The sequence below is a fragment of the Delphinapterus leucas genome, chromosome X, assembly GCF_059928025.1.
Source record: "Delphinapterus leucas isolate spDelLeu-1000000601 "Yukka" chromosome X, BTC_Dleu_Yukka2, whole genome shotgun sequence".
Lineage (NCBI taxonomy): Eukaryota > Metazoa > Chordata > Mammalia > Artiodactyla > Monodontidae > Delphinapterus > Delphinapterus leucas.
In genome coordinates this window covers 130160884-130177700 of record NC_143150.1, presented here as the reverse complement: position 1 = coordinate 130177700, position 16817 = coordinate 130160884, and the positions used below count along the sequence as shown (strand labels likewise).

Here is a 16817-nt window from a genome sequence, read left to right as displayed (position 1 = left end):
GGTGAGGCAGCTGGTCTGGAACCACACCTTGGGAGCCACGACGCTACGAGGCAACATGGCGTCACCGGTCATGAGTTCCGCTGTCCGTTCTCCCTGGTTTCAACTGCCCGGTTTCGTCAGCATCCCCTTTTGTCAGCATCCACCTAGGGAGCTAACCTTCTCCAGGTGATCGTAGCGGGTAACCCTATGCCTTCCCCACCTCCAATCTCCAATGCTGTAAGGCAGGCAGCATTAGCTCCATCCTATCAATGAGGAAATCGGGCTTGGAGCTACTGAAGAACTTTCTCTCTGCACAGAGTTTACAAAAGGCCAAATCAGGATGCCAGCTGAGTGTCTCCCACTGTACTCTCACGCCAAAGGTCAACTCTCTTCTTTTAGAATCCGGCTTCCGACAAATGTCCGTTCCCTTTCCTCTTTCCATCTCTTTCCGACGCTCCTGAAAGCAGTGGCTCACAGGCAGTCCACCGGGAGCCAGAACAGGACCCCAGAGATCAGTCGTTTTGGAAGCCCCGAGTTCAGGTTCAGCCTGTCCTCACCCATCAGAGACCACGCTGCAGTGGCTCTTGGACTACCTTCTAGACGTCAGCCAGCGTCTGTCTGCCCTTGTGAGGTGGAGAGGCATGGTTTGGAGAAGGATCCAGTTTCACAGCTTTCCCTGATTGGCAGGTAGAGCTACCCAAAGGTTAATTACGCCTCATATCTCCAGGTGGCCACAGTTTAGAAATTAGCAGCGCGGGGTGAGAAACGGGCAGTTTAGCCCTGCAGTAGCTGCCCAGGTGTCCTTTATGGAAGTTGTCATAATTGATATTTTCTGGGTGACTTTTCAACTCATGACCATTGTACATTAAAATGGACCCTACGTGCTTCCCTGGTGGCGCAGAGGTTGAGAGTCCGCCTGCCGATGCAGGGGACAGGGGTTCGTGCCCTGGTCCGGGAAGATCCCACATGCTGCGGAGCGGCTGGGCCTGTGAGTCATGGCCGCTGGGCCTGGGTGTCCGGAGCCTGTGCTCTGCAACGGGAGAGGCCGCAACAGTGAGAGGCCCGTGTACCGCAAAAAAAAAAAAAAAAAAAAAAGACCCTAAGCACTTATCAACGTTGAGAAATGTAATTACTCACAGAAATTCAACAACTGAACCATCTCAAGTTAATTAGGTCAACGGCAGTTTAGAACTTTGGGTCAACAGCAGCGTTCTCTGTTTGCAGGAGCTCAGAGAAACGCCCATCTTGAAAGGAGGATATGGCAGGGAGAAAGGATGCTTCCCGCGTGGAAAACGCATTCCGTGACTCTGCGAATGAGGGAATGTGTGGGCTGGCGTCTCAGCTCCCATCCGAGGCCCCTCTCCATCCAAACAGGACAGACATTCAGACTGCATGGCTCACTGAAAATGACACGAGGAGAAATGACCAGAGAGACAACTGGAGGAGGCTCCTTTTTATCCTAATTTTGTCCCTGCAGAAACTGGACCTAGCCATTAAAGGTCACAAAGACTCCCTCTCTCATTCAGCAACATGTAGCACTTTGCCATTTCCCAATGCCCTGCTGTGGGGATTTTCTTCCCCCTGAATGAACCCAATAAGTTGTCAGAGCAAAATGTCCTATTTAAGTATGGGAGCACATTTGGTTCAATTTCCTACTTTCGATCTATTTTTGTTGTACCCTCATTGTGTCACAAGAGCCCACGGAGCTATCCAAGACAAATAAAATTGTTACTCAATGATCTTGCGTTAAAAAAAAAAAGTCATACACGTTATTTATATGTATGTTAATTACATACATAGATTATTTCAATAGATAATGTATTTCTTGAGGGTAGCCTGTATCACAATTTTTTATCCTAAACACCTTAAAACAAGATTAAACTGCCACAGATAGCTAACACACTTTTTTTTTTTTTTTGCGGTACGCGGGCCTCTCACTGCTGTGGCCTCTCCGTTGCGGAGCACAGGCTCCGGACGCGCAGGCTCAGTGGCCATGACTCATGGGCCCAGCTGCTCCGCGGCATGTGGGATCTTCCGGGACCGGGGCACGAACCCGTGTCCCCTGCATCGGCAGGCGGACTCTCAACCACTGCGCCACCAGGGAAGCCCCAACACACTTTCTGAACAAATGAATAATTAAAAAAAATTTTTATTGAAGTATAGTTGATTTACAATGTTGTGTTAATTTCTGCCGTATGGCAACGTGATTCAGTTATACATACATATACATTTTTTCATATTCTTTTCCATTATGGTTTATCACAGGATATCGAATACAGTTCCCTGTGCTCTACAGTAGGTCCTTGTTGTTTATCCATCCTATACATACTAGTTTGCATCTGCTAATCCCAAACTCCCAGTCCATCCCTCCCCCCCCACCCCTTTGGCAACCAGAAGTCTGTTCTCTGTGTCTGTGAGTCTATTTCTGTTTTGTAGATAAGTCCATTTGTGTCATACTTTAGATTCCACATACAAGTGATATCATATGGTATTTGTCTTTCTCTGTCTGACTTACTTCACTCAGTATGATAATCTCTAGGTTCACCCATGTTGCTGCAAATGGCCTTATTTCATTCCTTTTTATGGCTGAGTAATATTCCATTGTGTATATGTACCACATCTTCTTTATCCATTCATCTGTCAAAGGACACTTAGGTTGCTTCCATGTCTTGATTATTGCAAATAGTGCTGCTATGAGCATGGGGTGCACGTATCTTTTTGAATTAGAGTTTTCTTTTCTTTTTTGGATATACACCCAGGAGTGGGATTGCAGGATCATATGGCAACTCTATTTTCACTGGAACAAAAGAATATTTTAATTGCTCTGCCGGTTGTTAATTTCAATGTTTCCCCCCCTCTTCCATGAACTAATTTATCTTTATTTGGAAATAGGGTGACCATGCATCCTGGTTTGCTGAGGACTTTTGGGGGGCTTAGCATGGAAAGTCCTACGTCCAGAGACCCAGATGGTTGGTGAGGCTATTTGGAAACATTACGCTTTCAGCTTTTTACATTCCTTTTCCCAAATTATTGTGAGTTTGTTGCCCCTACACAAACTCTTCCAACTCCTGTATCTCCAATTTGTCCTAGCTATAGAAAGGAACCATGCATTTCTCTCACTGAACAAAAGCCCCCACTAGTGGTCTAGGGATCTACATCCTTTGGAGAAAAATGTGTCAGTTAGAGGAACCGAAGGAGGAGGAGACAGGCTATCCCTGTTATAAACGAGAGCTAAAGTTCAAGTATTAAACAGATGCATATTTACTGGGTTTGCTGTTGACAAATAGAGTGGCAGGAGTCCACCATCTTCCTCAGGCTCCTTTTTTAAAAAAATATTTATTTATTTACTTATTTATTTTTGGCTGCGTTGGGTCTTCGTTGCTGCACGTGGGCTTTCTCTAGTTGCGGTGAGCGGGGGCTACTCTTTCTTGTGGTGCGCGGGCTTCTCACCGCGGTGGCTTCTCTTGTTGCGGAGCACGGGCTCTAGGCGTGCGGGACTCAGTAGTCGTGGCTTGCAGGCTCAGTAGTTGTGGCTCGCGGGCTCTAGAGCGCAGGCTCAGTAGTTGTGGCGCACGGGCTTAGTTGCTCTGCGGCATGTGGGATCTTCCCGGACCAGGTCTCAAACCCGTGTCCCCTGCATTGGCAGGCGGATTCTTAACCACTGAGCCACCAGGGAAGCCCTCTCAGGTTCCATTTTTAAATCTGAGGCTAAATAGTGTCACTGTCAAAAATCCTCTCCAAAGATGTATGTGCCTAGTGACAGAGGCCCTGAGGAAGAGTCTGTGTGTGTCCTAACAATGCTGTAACAAATTCCCGCACATGCAGTGGCTTAAGACAGCACCAGTGTACTTTTGTACAGTTCTGGAGGTCAGAAGTCAGATGTAAGCTTCGATATATAAGATGGATAAAAAACAAGGTCCTACTGTAGAGCACAGGGAACTCTGTTCAATATCCTGTGATAAACCATCATGGAAAAGAATCTAAACTAAGGAATGTATAACTGAATCACTCTGCTGTACAGCATAACGAACACAACATTGTAAATCAACTATAGTTCGATTTTAAAACAAAGTCGGAAACGCATCTCGCTGGGCGGATATCAAGGTGCGGGGCGGGCTGTGCTCCGGAGGCCGCGGGCAGAATTTGCTCCCTTGCCTGTTCCAGCTTCTAGAGGCCGCCTGCATCCTCTGGTTCGTGATCCCTTCACAGGCAACAGCGTAGCGTCTTCCAACGACCCCATGCTTCCCGTGTCACAGCTTCTTCTCTGGCTCTGCTGCCTTGTGCCTATAAGGATCCTTGTGAGCACATCGGCAACCCCAGATAACCTCTGCCTCTCAAGATCCTCCACTTAACCTCATCAGCAAAGTCCCTTTTGCCTTGTAAGGTAGCCCACTGGCTGACTGGGGGTGAGGACGGGCATCTTTGGGGGGCATTATTCAGAGTCGCCTTGGCTTTGCTCAGCGTTTGCTGACCCCAGAAGACAAGGTCATGTCAGGTGTGAAAGCATCATCTGAACGGGAAAGCGGGACACACTTCCATTTTTATCACAGACCCATGTCCTCTGGGCTCTACCAAAACTGACACTCATTCTTTTTCTGAAAACTGAGATAGAATGGACATTTAATATTGTATCTGTTTTAGGTGCGTGACATAATAGTTTGATATAGGTATATATTCTGAAATGACTCCCACAATGAGTTAACATATATCACCTCATATACGTACAATTTTTTAAAAGATGTGTTTGATGTGGACCCTTTTTTAAAGTCTGGATTGAATTTGTTACAATACTGCTTCTGTTTTATGTTTTCGTTTTGTGGCCGCGAGGCATGTGGGATCTTAGCTCCCCAACCAGGGATCGAACCCACAACCCCTGCGTTGGAAGGCGAAGTCTTAACCACCGGACCGCCAGGGAAGTCCCTCGTTACAATCTTTTTTTTCAAGTTGGAAAGAGAGCTTTTAAGATCTACTCTCTTAGCCACTTTCAAATATACTGTGAAATATTGTGAACTATAGTCACCATGCTACATCTCAAGGACTTATCACTGGAATTCTGTGACCTTTGACCCCTTCACCCGTTTCACCCACGAGCCCCCACCACCACTGGCAACCACCAATCTGTTCTCTTGTTTCTATGAGTTTTTTTTTTTTTTTTAACATTCCACGTGTAAGTGAGGTCATACAGTATTTGTCTTTCTCTGTCTGACTTATTTCATTCAGCTTAATGCTCTCAAGGTCCAGCCATGGTGTTGCAAATGGCAGAATTTCCATCTTCCTCATGGCTGAATAATATTCCATTTTATATATGTACCACATCTCTTTGTCCATTCATCTGTTGATGGACTGAGCCCACGTGCCACAACTACTGAAGCCCGCGCACCTAGAGCCTGTGTTCCATAAAAAGAGAAGCCACCGCAGTGAGAAGCCCGCGCACCGCAACGAAGAGTAGCTCCCACTCGCCCCAGCTAGAGAAAGCCCACGTGCAGCAACGAAGGCCCAACGCAGCCGAAAATAAATAAACTAAATAAATTAAAAAATAAATGAATAGATTGTGCACTTTTAATATGAGAAAAAAATTTAGGGTGTTTCCATGTCTTGGCTATTGTAAACAGCACTGCTGTGAACACTGGGGTGCAGGTGTCTTTTCAGGATAGTGATTTTATTTCCTTTGGATAAATACCGAGAAGTGGAATTGCTGGATTATCTGGTAGTCCTATTTTTAATTTTTTGAGGAAACTCCATCCTGTTTCCACAGTGGCTGCACCAATTTACATTCCCCCCAACACTGCACAAGGGTTCCCCTTTCTCCACACCCTCTCCAGCATTTATTATCTGTCTTTTGGATAAAAGCCATTCTAACAGGTATGAGGTCATATCTTACTACGGTTTTGATTTGCATTTCCTGGACGACTAGTGACTGAGCACCTTTTCATGTACCTGTTGGCCATCTGTATGTCTTCTTTGGAAAAACTGTCTATTCAGATTCTCCTCTGACACTCATTTTTAACTGACTCATTAGCTCCTGAAGCTAAGTCACGAGAAGATGGAACTCATTGCTTTATTGGTCTAAATGCCTCATCTTGCTGAACAGACATTAAGAGAAGCCTCCACCAGTGACAAAAATTTTATCCCTTCATCAAAAGAGTGCATTCCCAAACTGAATATTTTAGCTTTTTATCCGACCTTCACTTAGCTGTTTTCTCAAGGTGAGATGCTACTTACAGATCTGCAACTCATCTTAAGCTACTTTTTCTGATGTCGCTAAAGAAAAGAAAAAAGTCCCAAATAGCAGAAGAATGCAAATACTAGCACGCTGCTCATATTCAACCGTTTCTGACCTATAAAAAAATCTCAATTTCACGTAGCTCAACCTGGAAGTAATTCATTAAATGAGAACTTGCCATTTACACTGTCCTTCAGTATGAGAACATGAATTGAGAGAGATGAATGATGGATATTTTGGTCTCATTGTCTGAAATGGTTTGTATTGAACTCAAGAAGTACTGATTCATTGATTTACTCATTCTTTCAAGGAAGATTTATGAATATTCATTGCGTGTCCATAAATAGGCTGTATTGTGTGGGTACAAAAGAAGGAGGAAACACAATCTCTACCCTAAAGAAAAGATTCAGTGTGGGCTGATTCTGGCATGTTCTAGAAAAGGTGGTGATCTCAGGAAAATGAGCACCTTTCTATACTTCTTTGCCACAGTCTTGGAGTATTTTAAGAGCCCTAGAAGATATTACCCAGCTTCTTTCTAATTTCTAGTTAAAGATACAAAAATTAGTACAGTATGAAGAAGTCGGGCTGGACATAAAAAAGAGCGTCCTAATAATAAAGCAAGTTCTTCTCTGAAAACACATAAGTTGTCCGTTTTCCAGGAGAGGGTTAACCTCTGTGTGGCTCCTTTTTGAGCACAGACAGGAGATAATAACATCTCAAGGTTCCTTGGCTGTGTTCCGTGATTCTCCAATGCATAACATTTTTACCCCCATCCCCGTGGGGAAAAATAAAGATGTGGAATAAAGCACTTTTACAACTTTGATTAACTTTACACAGAAGGACGGTGAACTTGGGATTTGTAAAATGATGAGTAAATTTAGTAGCACCATAAAGAATAATGACCCTGCTACGGAAAACGGTAAAGGGACGACATAGCGTCTCCAGCTCTTCATTTTCTGGGGGAAAGAAAAAGGCTTAATAATGATTATTATAGTTTATAATGGGACTTAGTGGCTGCCTAACTGTGTTTTGATTTTCCAGGATTAGCGCTCGGTGCCATAATTGTAATTCCTCCTGAGTGCAGACTGCACTGCAGTCACCCAGCCACTTGATTCCTTCTGAGTGCCAACCTCTGCATCCTTTTCGGGCTGATTTGAAGGTAATGAAACAATCTATATTTAGGTGTTTTGCAGAGGGTTTTTTATTTTTGGCTCAATGTTAACTATACATTTTTCCTGTAGTAAATGCTGCTAACAGCAAAGGAGCAGAATGGAGTTTCAGGAGAAAGTATTTGAAACCTGACTTGACTGTGAACAGTTTCATCTCATCTCCAATCCCCAACTCACTTTAGAGGCTGACGAAGGATAAATGGAGAGATAGACTGTATTTGTCAATGTCTATTCAAAGGCCATCAACTATTTGATGGAGAGTACAGTAAACACCTTAGGAGATCCCCCCATTTAGACTGCAAGGAAATAGAGATTTCTGTACAAATAGAGGCCACCTTGGGAGCACAAGCAACACAGCATCTTAAGATGCCAACTGTGGGACCCTCATATGGCAGGTATAAAGGTTCATAGGGATGCACACTTGTATAAATTGAATCCCTGCTTCTACTTTAGGTCCCTATACGAGTTCTCTCCTTTCCATTCTCACCTGATTTCTGTTTGGTTTGTTCATCATTCTGTTGGTTTATTTATTTATTTTCTACATATATTCTATGTGTCTTTCTAAGCCACCTTAAAACCTTTGTGGAAAAAGAGAGACAATGAATGGACGTATGGATGGGTGGATAAGTGGGTGGATGGATAGGAGAGGATGGGAGAATGGATAAATAAATGGATGGGTGGATGGATGAATGGATGGATGGAAGGATAACAGGATGGGGTGGATGAATGGATGGTATATTTATGAATGGATGGATGGATGATTGGAAAGGTGTATTTGTGGAAGGATGGATGGATGGATGGATGGAAAGATACACAGGTGAATGGGTAAATGGATGGATGGATGGATAGCTGGAAAGATGGATGGGTCAATAGGTAAGTGGGTGGATGGGTGAGTAGGTAAATGAATGGATGGGTAGATGGAGAGATGGATGGGTCAACAGGTAAGTGGATAGATGGGTGAGTAGGTAAATGGATAGATGGGTAGATCTGTGGATGGATGAACAGAAGGATGGGATGGATGGATGAATGGAAGGAAAGGTGGATTTTTGGATGGATGGATGGATGGATGAATGGATGGAAGGATGGATAGACAGGTGGATGGGTGGACAAATGAATGGATAGATGGAAGGAAAAAACTTAGGTGGATATATAGATCAATATATGGATAGATGGATTGATAGTGGGTGGATAAATGGGTAGATGAATGAATGGATGAATGGACAAAAAGAACCCTGAAAGAATACACACTTAGGTCAGCAAACCTCTTGGCTAAACGTCATTTTCTACCACATGACGACTTGTCCCGTCCTTTTCTTCCTCTCCACCATTAACAGTGCCATTGCTTTAGTTCAGTTTTTCATTCATCAGCTCTCAAATCAATTCTCATTCTTCAACTCTCTTTCCTCTGAGAAACTCCTGTTTCTCATGCTCTCCTCGCTTTTACCAGAATTTAGGCACCCCCTTTTTTCTATGCCCAAATCATCTTGAATATAACTCTCTTATAGCACATGCCATACCCTTTGTCCTCCTTCTGTCTCCTCTGGCAAGCAGTGGGGCCTCTTCGAGGCTCTTGTTTCTGTCTTATCTTGGTATCCCCACTGCTGCACATATGGTTCTGCATGTCGCAATAACAGAAGGCAGCGTGTATTAGGTTTCTCCCGTCTACTAAGTGTCATTCCATCCCCACATCAATCATAAGCGGTAGGTATTGATGTGATTCTTATTCATAATTAAGAAAGTTCGTTAAGGTTCAGAGGGGGTTGGTGACTTGCCTAAGATCACAGAGCTGAGAAGTGGTGCAGTGGAGGCAGAAATCTAGGCTACCTGACTCTAGAACACGCATTCTTCATGCACAATAGCGTCCCAAGTGGGTGAATACTGGTTCCGGGGACGCAAAAAGAATAATACTCATTTTACGTGCAGAGGTCAGAAATACAGAACAGAGAAGCAGCATATCTGTTCAAACTTCATGGGGGGTGGATTGGGAACAAATGTGTGAAAAAGTGCTGTAGTGTGCAATCATGAAAACACACTGAGAACTGTCCACAACAGCCAAGACATGGAAACAACCTAAATGGCCATCAACAGATGAATGGATAAAGAAGATGTGGTACGTGTATACAATGGAATACTACTCAGCCAGAGAAAGGGACGCAATAATGCCATTTGCAGCAACATGGATAAACCTAGAGATTGTCATACTAAAGGAAGCAGGTCAGACAGAGAAAAACAAACACCATATGACATCACTTATATGTGGAATCTGAAATATGACACAAATAAACATATACACAAAACAGAAACAGACTCACAGACATAGAGAACAGACTTGTGGTTTCCAACGGCAGGGGGAGGGATTGGGAGTGTGGGGTTAGCAGATGCAAACTAGTATATACAGGATGGATAGACAACAAGGTCCTGCTGTAGAGCACAGGGAGCTATATTCAATATCCTGTGATAAACCGTCACGGAAAAGAAGATGAAAAAGAGCCTATATATAAATATATATATGTATATGTATAACTGAATCACTTTGCTATACAGCAGAATTAACAACATTGTAAATCAAATGTACTTCAATTAAAAAAAAAAAGAAAAAAGGCTGAGAAACGCTGGGTTACACCATTCACATCCACCTGTGGTAGCATGTTGCCTATCGTGAGGGGATGGATGAATGGGCTTGCCAGCGCAAGGAATGTAGCTTCAGAGATTCCTTCCTGGACCTCGGGAGTGTGGTGAGGAGACTCCCAAATGAACCCAGCTCCTGATTTATGCCCCTGTTTAATCCCTTCCTTTGAGTGTGGGCTGCCTGGTGACTTGCTTCTCTCCAACAGAATCCAGCAAAGACAATGGATGCACTTTCATGATTCGGTTACATACGAGAGTGACTTCTGTCTTTCTAGCAGACTCCTTCTCTCTTGCTGGCTTGTGATGAAATAAGCGACCAGACCACAGGAGAGGTCAAGACAAGACATGGACGGACAGCTCCAGGTAACAGCCAGCAAGGACTCTCTCTCTCTCTCTGTCTCCCTAGTCATTTGCAAAGAACTGAATCCTGCCAAGAGCCACATGAGTTTGGAAGCAAACCCTTCTCCAGTCAAGCCTTACGGGGGAAACCCCAGTCCTGGCTGACACCCTGGATGCATCCTTGTGAGACCCAGCTGAGCCGCACCTGGAGTCCTCACCCTGATGTACAGAACCTACGTGATGATAAAAGTGTGTTGTTTGAAGCCGACGATTTTCTCGTAACAGATTACACAGCAAGAGAGCGCTAAGACAAGGAGTTTAAACTCCTTGGCTTGAAACCTCGAGAAAGCGAGACCCAAGATATCAACATAAATGAAAAGCAGATTCTGTGAGTTTGTTTTCACATCACTTGACAACATCTCCATGGATCTGAAGCAGACTTGAAAGTTATGTTTGCAAGTGGTTATGTTTGACTAAAGGTGTAGGGAGACCAGAGTTTACTTGCTGAGAAGCTGCAGCTAAGTCCTCCAGAATCATCCTCCACAACAGTGCTTGAGTTGTTATGTGTGTGCGCAGATCTATATACAACTGAGTGCTAGATTTCTTTATGTAATGGTGGTTACTTAGTCAGCTAGCTAGGACAGTGTTTTATTTGGGAGACCAGCATCCCCTGATAGATGCCAGTCAGCTACCAGCCCAGGGATTGATAGATGGAGGACACACAGGCACCCATGGGTATGAAATAGTTTGTTACACACGTAGAAAACAGCAAGAGCATTTCCCAAGGAGAAGGGCTGAGGTCTGAGCCAGGGGGAAATGACAGCAAGGTGGGAGGGAAGTTCTGGGTTTCATTGTGTTAGGGGATCCAACCATGGTGAGGGTTTCTGTGTGCACAAGAGTTAGGATTTTCCTGTCTTGAATTCCCCCACCATCTTCTAGGCAAGTAGCTCCTAATCTTTTTTTATTGGCTTGTCCAGCTGTAGGACAAAAGAGAATGAGGGAAGGGTCGAGTTTGAAAGCTGTCAGCAGTCAAACATCAAAAATGGAGTCTCATATCTTTTCCTGGAAAACTCCTACTCACCCTTCAAGACCCAGCTCATATGTTCCCTTCTCTGATGAAGCCAGGTGGAAACTGAAATCATGGGAGTCATTCTCTCCCCCACCCCCAAAATCTTCATATAAGTATTTACCTTGTTCTATGTTTTAATGGAGTCAGACCCTTGATTACAGTGGCCACCTAGTGACAGGATATATTAAAATAATAAGTGAAACATTATACATGGTATGACTGGTCAGGAATGGGTGAGATTATCAAGTGTTGATCTAGACTCAGTAGAGGAAGGTGGGCGTCACCCACATGCAAGGATTCATAGGATCACTGTCGAGACAAGAAAACGAGCACAGGAACAGAACTGAGAGCAGAGTCAGGACACAGAGTCCTTGACGTGAATCTAGAAGGCGCTGTTGTCACACCGTCCGTTTTCAAGTTCTATCCTTATAGATAAGGTGACCACACGCCCTGATTCGCCTGGGGAGGTCTTGACTTACCCCTGTTTCTCCGGCAGATTTACGGACGAGTGTTGCCTTTCGCTCCCCAAAATGTCCCAGTTTGGTTGAGAGGTTGAATGCGTTTCCTCTCATCTTGCACATGCCTAGAAACCACTGTAAGCAACCACAGAATCGTAAGGGATTTGGAAAAAGCTGGTTTCTACCCACCTTGATGGACCTCATCATCGAAAGCAAAGCAGTTCAACGTCCGTTGTGATTAATATCAACGGATGATTTAGGGTGCCATGAGCATGAAGAACTGTTTTATTTGTTAGACTACCTGGACGCGAAATCTCGGGGGTCTTCTAACAATAACAGCTGACCGGTGTACAGAGCTCTGTGGTCCACGAAGGACTTTCACCTATTTGTCTACACTACTCCATGGTACATAGAGCACTTTGCCGTATTTGTCTCCATTAATCCAGAAAAACTCTGTGTGTGAGGCAAAACAGGCACTGTTATCCCCAATTTAGAGGTAAGAAAATTGAGGTTCAGAAAGGTGGGCAGAAGGGCAATTTACCAAATGTGAAGGATGCAGAGTTGATCCTGGGGGGGGTGGGTGTTCCTATCACACAGACTTCCCTGGCTCACGCTTCTCAGATATACCTGCACTTCTAACGCGTGTCTCTGACCTGTCTTGACAGGAGAAAGATGGATATTACACACTGGATGCAGGACATGTGTGCCACACTTTGGTTGAGAAATAGCATTTTCATCATTTAGAGGATCCCTATGAGGATTCATTACAAAAGGTTCTAATAACACAGAACATTTGCAAATGTAACTTCCCTCTTCCCAGAGATACTCAAGGGAGAAGAAGAAGAAATGCTTTTGTATTTGTTTGACTGTCCTCATTCCGTTGCCCTAAATAGTTGCTCTGCGATGCCCCTATTATTTCCTGAACCTCCACGAGCACAGCAAGGTCTGAGGATGGGCCTACGGTGCTTTGAACTTGCTTTTCGAATCTCAAAGCTCAGCCATTAGAAAGGTGGCCACCACTGAGCTATCAAAGAAGACTGCCCCTGCCAGGAGCAGATCAGACATTCCTCTTACCCCAGTTGTGTGGCTTTGCATGGAAAGGGGAAGGTGAAGCGAGATAAAAGGGGTAGACCCTTCAGGGGTTACTTGTAACTTGTGGACTTATTTGGTTTACGGGATATCTCCGAAACGTTCTCTCTCTTGGTTGCACTTCAAAAAGGACATGGCCTGTTTCCCACTGCATGCTGGACCCCCTGGGTCCAACAAAGTCATCTCAGATTTTGCCAGCCAAATCGTCTTTCTATCCACTTTATTTCTCTGTCATTACTGTGCCACCCAGATCCTGGAGAGGCCCGTGAGCGCTGAAATAGGGAGAGACGCACAGATTTTGGGTAGCCACAAATGACTCAGAGCCACTGTGTTGTTGACTCAGAGGGTCATTTACTCTGACCTCTTCTGACATGGACTGTGTATAACATACTTTTTGCACAAATATACTCCCAGTCGTCCCAGGGACGTAAACTCCCAGGAAAACCCAGGAGGCAACAGAGAGGAGAGAAGGAGCTTAGTACATTTATTGGAAGCTAATTGCTTGATTCACTCGAGGGCTGCCCAGCTGCGGAAGTCAGTGGAGCAGTGTTGATAGCATTTGCTGAATTTTCATCTTGACTTAGGGAAACCCCAGGATGCCCTGGGAATTTGGCCTCTGTAAAGACTGTACCATATGGTCCATTTGCATAGACATAAGTTTGAGTTCTGAGCCCTTGGGCAAAACTTTCCTAAATTCCTCTCTTGCTCTTCTTTCCGTTTCCAGCAAACAGAGGTACAGGGGAAAGCCGCTCCCCTTTTCTCCCAGGCCCCTCATGGTAGGATCTGCACAGTATGGTCAAGACCTTTCTCTCTGATGATCTGTTCCCACCAGAAACAGGAAGGAAAGACACATAGTCAAGGGGCTTCGCTCATACAGTGGAGGACATTTTTTTTTAATCTGTAAAGTAAATGAACAACTTCCTTTAGTGCCTTTGGCCCTAGAAGATCAGCCATCTGTTCTAGAAGGTCACAGGCATAAACGTGAGTCAGTGAGCTTCAGGCCGAAACGTGAGCAGATGTGGGCTTTGGCGTGAAAGCGACACGGCCTCAGACGGCCGACTGGAACATCTGGCCCCCAACTGGCCCCTTGCCTCTTCTGTCAAAGCAGAGTAATGAATGAAAATGCCGCTGCCCGTTACAGACGGAAGAGTCCCTCTAGCTCTCTATTAGTGAGCAGTCAAGGCATTTTTGTTATCTCCGTTGACCCCCAAACCCCCAAGAAACAGAGGCTTCCCAGTAGTCACCAAGACAACCCAGAGAAGACAGGTGTCTTGAGCTTGTAGGCTGAAAGCAGGTGGTTTTTTTTTTTGCGGTACGCGGGCCTCTCACTGTTGTGGCCTCTCCCGTTGCGGAGCCCAGGCTCCGGACGCGCAGGCTCAGCGGCCATGGCTCACGGGCCCAGCCGCTCCGCGGCATGTGGGATCTTCCCGGACCGGGGCACGAACCCGTGTCCCCTGCATCGGCAGGCGGACTCTCAACCACTGCGCCACCAGGGAAGCCCTGAAAGCAGGTGTTTTGAACCAAGAGGTGAAGTGCGAGAGAAGGCCATGGAGGGTACGGAAGCCACCCAAGTCAACTGGCAGTGGGAGAGAAGGCAAGCATCCTATACGGCCCAGGATGCGCCCACACTCCATGGCATCTTCTGCAGGGCAGGGCGTCTTGACGCCTGCTGGGTTCTAAGTTGAGGATGTCACCCCCTAAGATGAGCCACTGATATCATTAAAACACAATAGCTATCCTAGGGTTGATTTCTCTCTTGAAACCAAAAACGTCTATGTAGTAATCTCCCCGTGTGTTAGACACTACAGAAATCATAGCCAACAGGACAGATGTGGTTCCAACCATCAGGGAATGAAAACGCAAACGGGTTGTATACAAAATAAGAAGCCTCACCAAAGGAAAACTAGGGGATTGTAGGGGGACATATAGAAAGGGAATCTTACCGAGACCACAGAAATGGGAATGGCTTTCAGGAGAAACGGGCGTTCGTAGGCCTTGCGCCAGCCCCGCACACATGTGACCCTTTTAACCCACTTTCAGGCAGTTCAGTGCGTTGAACTAACGTGTGCACGAAACCTTAGGCCTGAAAGTGATTTTGTCCACCAGGCACAGCTACCAGGAAGACAGCCCTGAAGTTCTGTTTGGCTTTGCTTTGGGGTGGAGTGGGCAGCAAAAGGTAGGAGAAGGACACAGGCACATTTAAGGCAGTGGGGCAGGGAATCGCAGAGCATGACAGAGAGCCCTGGGGGACTCAAGGAAGGGCCGGGGGCAGCACCGCTGACCACAGACTGAACCTTCCTATTCTGCCCGGGCCGGGGGCTTGGCTTCTGAGTGTCTGCAAGCTTGCCTTCTGCAAAAATCCCAGCTGGGAACTTGCACAAGCCCTTCTCCTGGCTTTATCCTCTCCGCGGAATCAGAGCTTCTAGGTTCTAACACAGTGAACAGAATCTTATTAAGACATCTGTCTAATGTCAACAGCTTATCTTCACGGGAACACTACTGCAAATCCACCCAGCGACAAAACGAGTGTGTACAAAGAGCGAGCGGACGGCCCCTTGGAAAGACATTCCAAAAAATATGGGTCACGGAGAATGGCAGCGAGGGACTGGAAATGATTTTCGATCTAGACCTGGAAATAGTGAGATGACCACTGGAGGCTGGCGGATGGGTCGTAGTCTATCAGAGACCTCCGTGTTTATCATGGAAAGAGAGCACCCTGGGGTGGTTCTTAAGCAGTGGCATCTACACATTTTCTGCATTGTCTTTGTCATTTTTGTGGCCTGGGAGCCTCATTTTCTAGAGCAAGGTTCCTCCCCTCTACTGCAACTCCCAGAGTGCCACACCTGATTTTTTTTTCCTTCTTCTTCTTCTTTTTTTACTTCTGAAATGCTCTGTTTGGGCAACTTCCTTGCTTTATCCCTGCAATGCCAGTCCCAAGCAATAGCCACCTACGCCTCTCACAAATCCCTTGATAGAATCGCAGATCACGCTCAGCCTGGAGGTGCTGTTAGCACAGCTCTTGTCTGCTCCCTTTCCTGTTTTCCCAGACTGTCACGTGGTGTATAGAGAAGTGTTTGCTGCTGGCAATGAGGACGCTGCCTTGTTATGTTGGGTAGATGACTCAGGCAGTTACATGAGGTGACACACCACCACTGTTGTGGGCAGCCCACCTGTTTGGAGTGAAAGGGGAAAGGTGTGATGATTCTCTCGAAGCAAACCTGCCCTGGCGGATGGCGAAGACCCATCGCCTCCGAGTTACTGGCTGCAGGGGCGTGTTGAGAAAATGGTGTTCTCTCTCTCTCTCTCTCTCCCCATATGCATTTACAGTGAAGCATCTCTGAGGGTCCATGGTCTCCCGTAGGATGGTCCAGATCGATGATGAGGCCAAGCTGTACCTCCCAGTGGTGCACAGCTACGGGCGCTCACAAGGGGCTGTAACTGAGTGTAAGCCCAGCTTGGACTCTCCCTTCCAAATCCTCTCTTCTTCCATGGCCTCTGGATTCCAGGGGAGGACAGAGGGGAACACAGACGGATGATCGTAGGACCAGATCTACTGCTTTGACTTCTCCCTAAAAGGAGGTGGGGATTTGCATGTGCAAGATTGAAAGAGGAAATGCTCTTCCAAGAGACCTGAATCTAAAGATGGGAGAAACATTACGGGCTGGTGTTTTTCCCTTGCAATTTAAGGAAAATATAGGAAGTCTATGGCTTTAAAACATTCTCCCCTTGTTATCTGTTTCCTTGCACCTCCCTGTCGTACGTAACAGCCTACACATTATTGATAAGAACTAATGCCACAGTACCTATAGCAACAACTCAATAAATTCGGTTCATTGTTACCTGACAGGTGGTAGGTAAGTTGC

At 45.7% G+C, this 16817-nt stretch overlaps 1 protein-coding gene across 1 annotated transcript in view; it reads right to left on the bottom strand.

Moving 5' to 3' along the window:
• Nucleotides 1-2359: 2359 nt before the first annotated feature.
• Nucleotides 2360-16817, bottom strand: part of PUDP (pseudouridine 5'-phosphatase) — a 371824-nt gene continuing 357366 nt past the window's right edge. Inside the window, exon 7 of the transcript XR_002642759.3 lies at nucleotides 2360-16523. The gene's annotated coding sequence lies outside the window, so the exon portion shown is untranslated. The remainder of the gene's footprint in view (nucleotides 16524-16817) is intronic.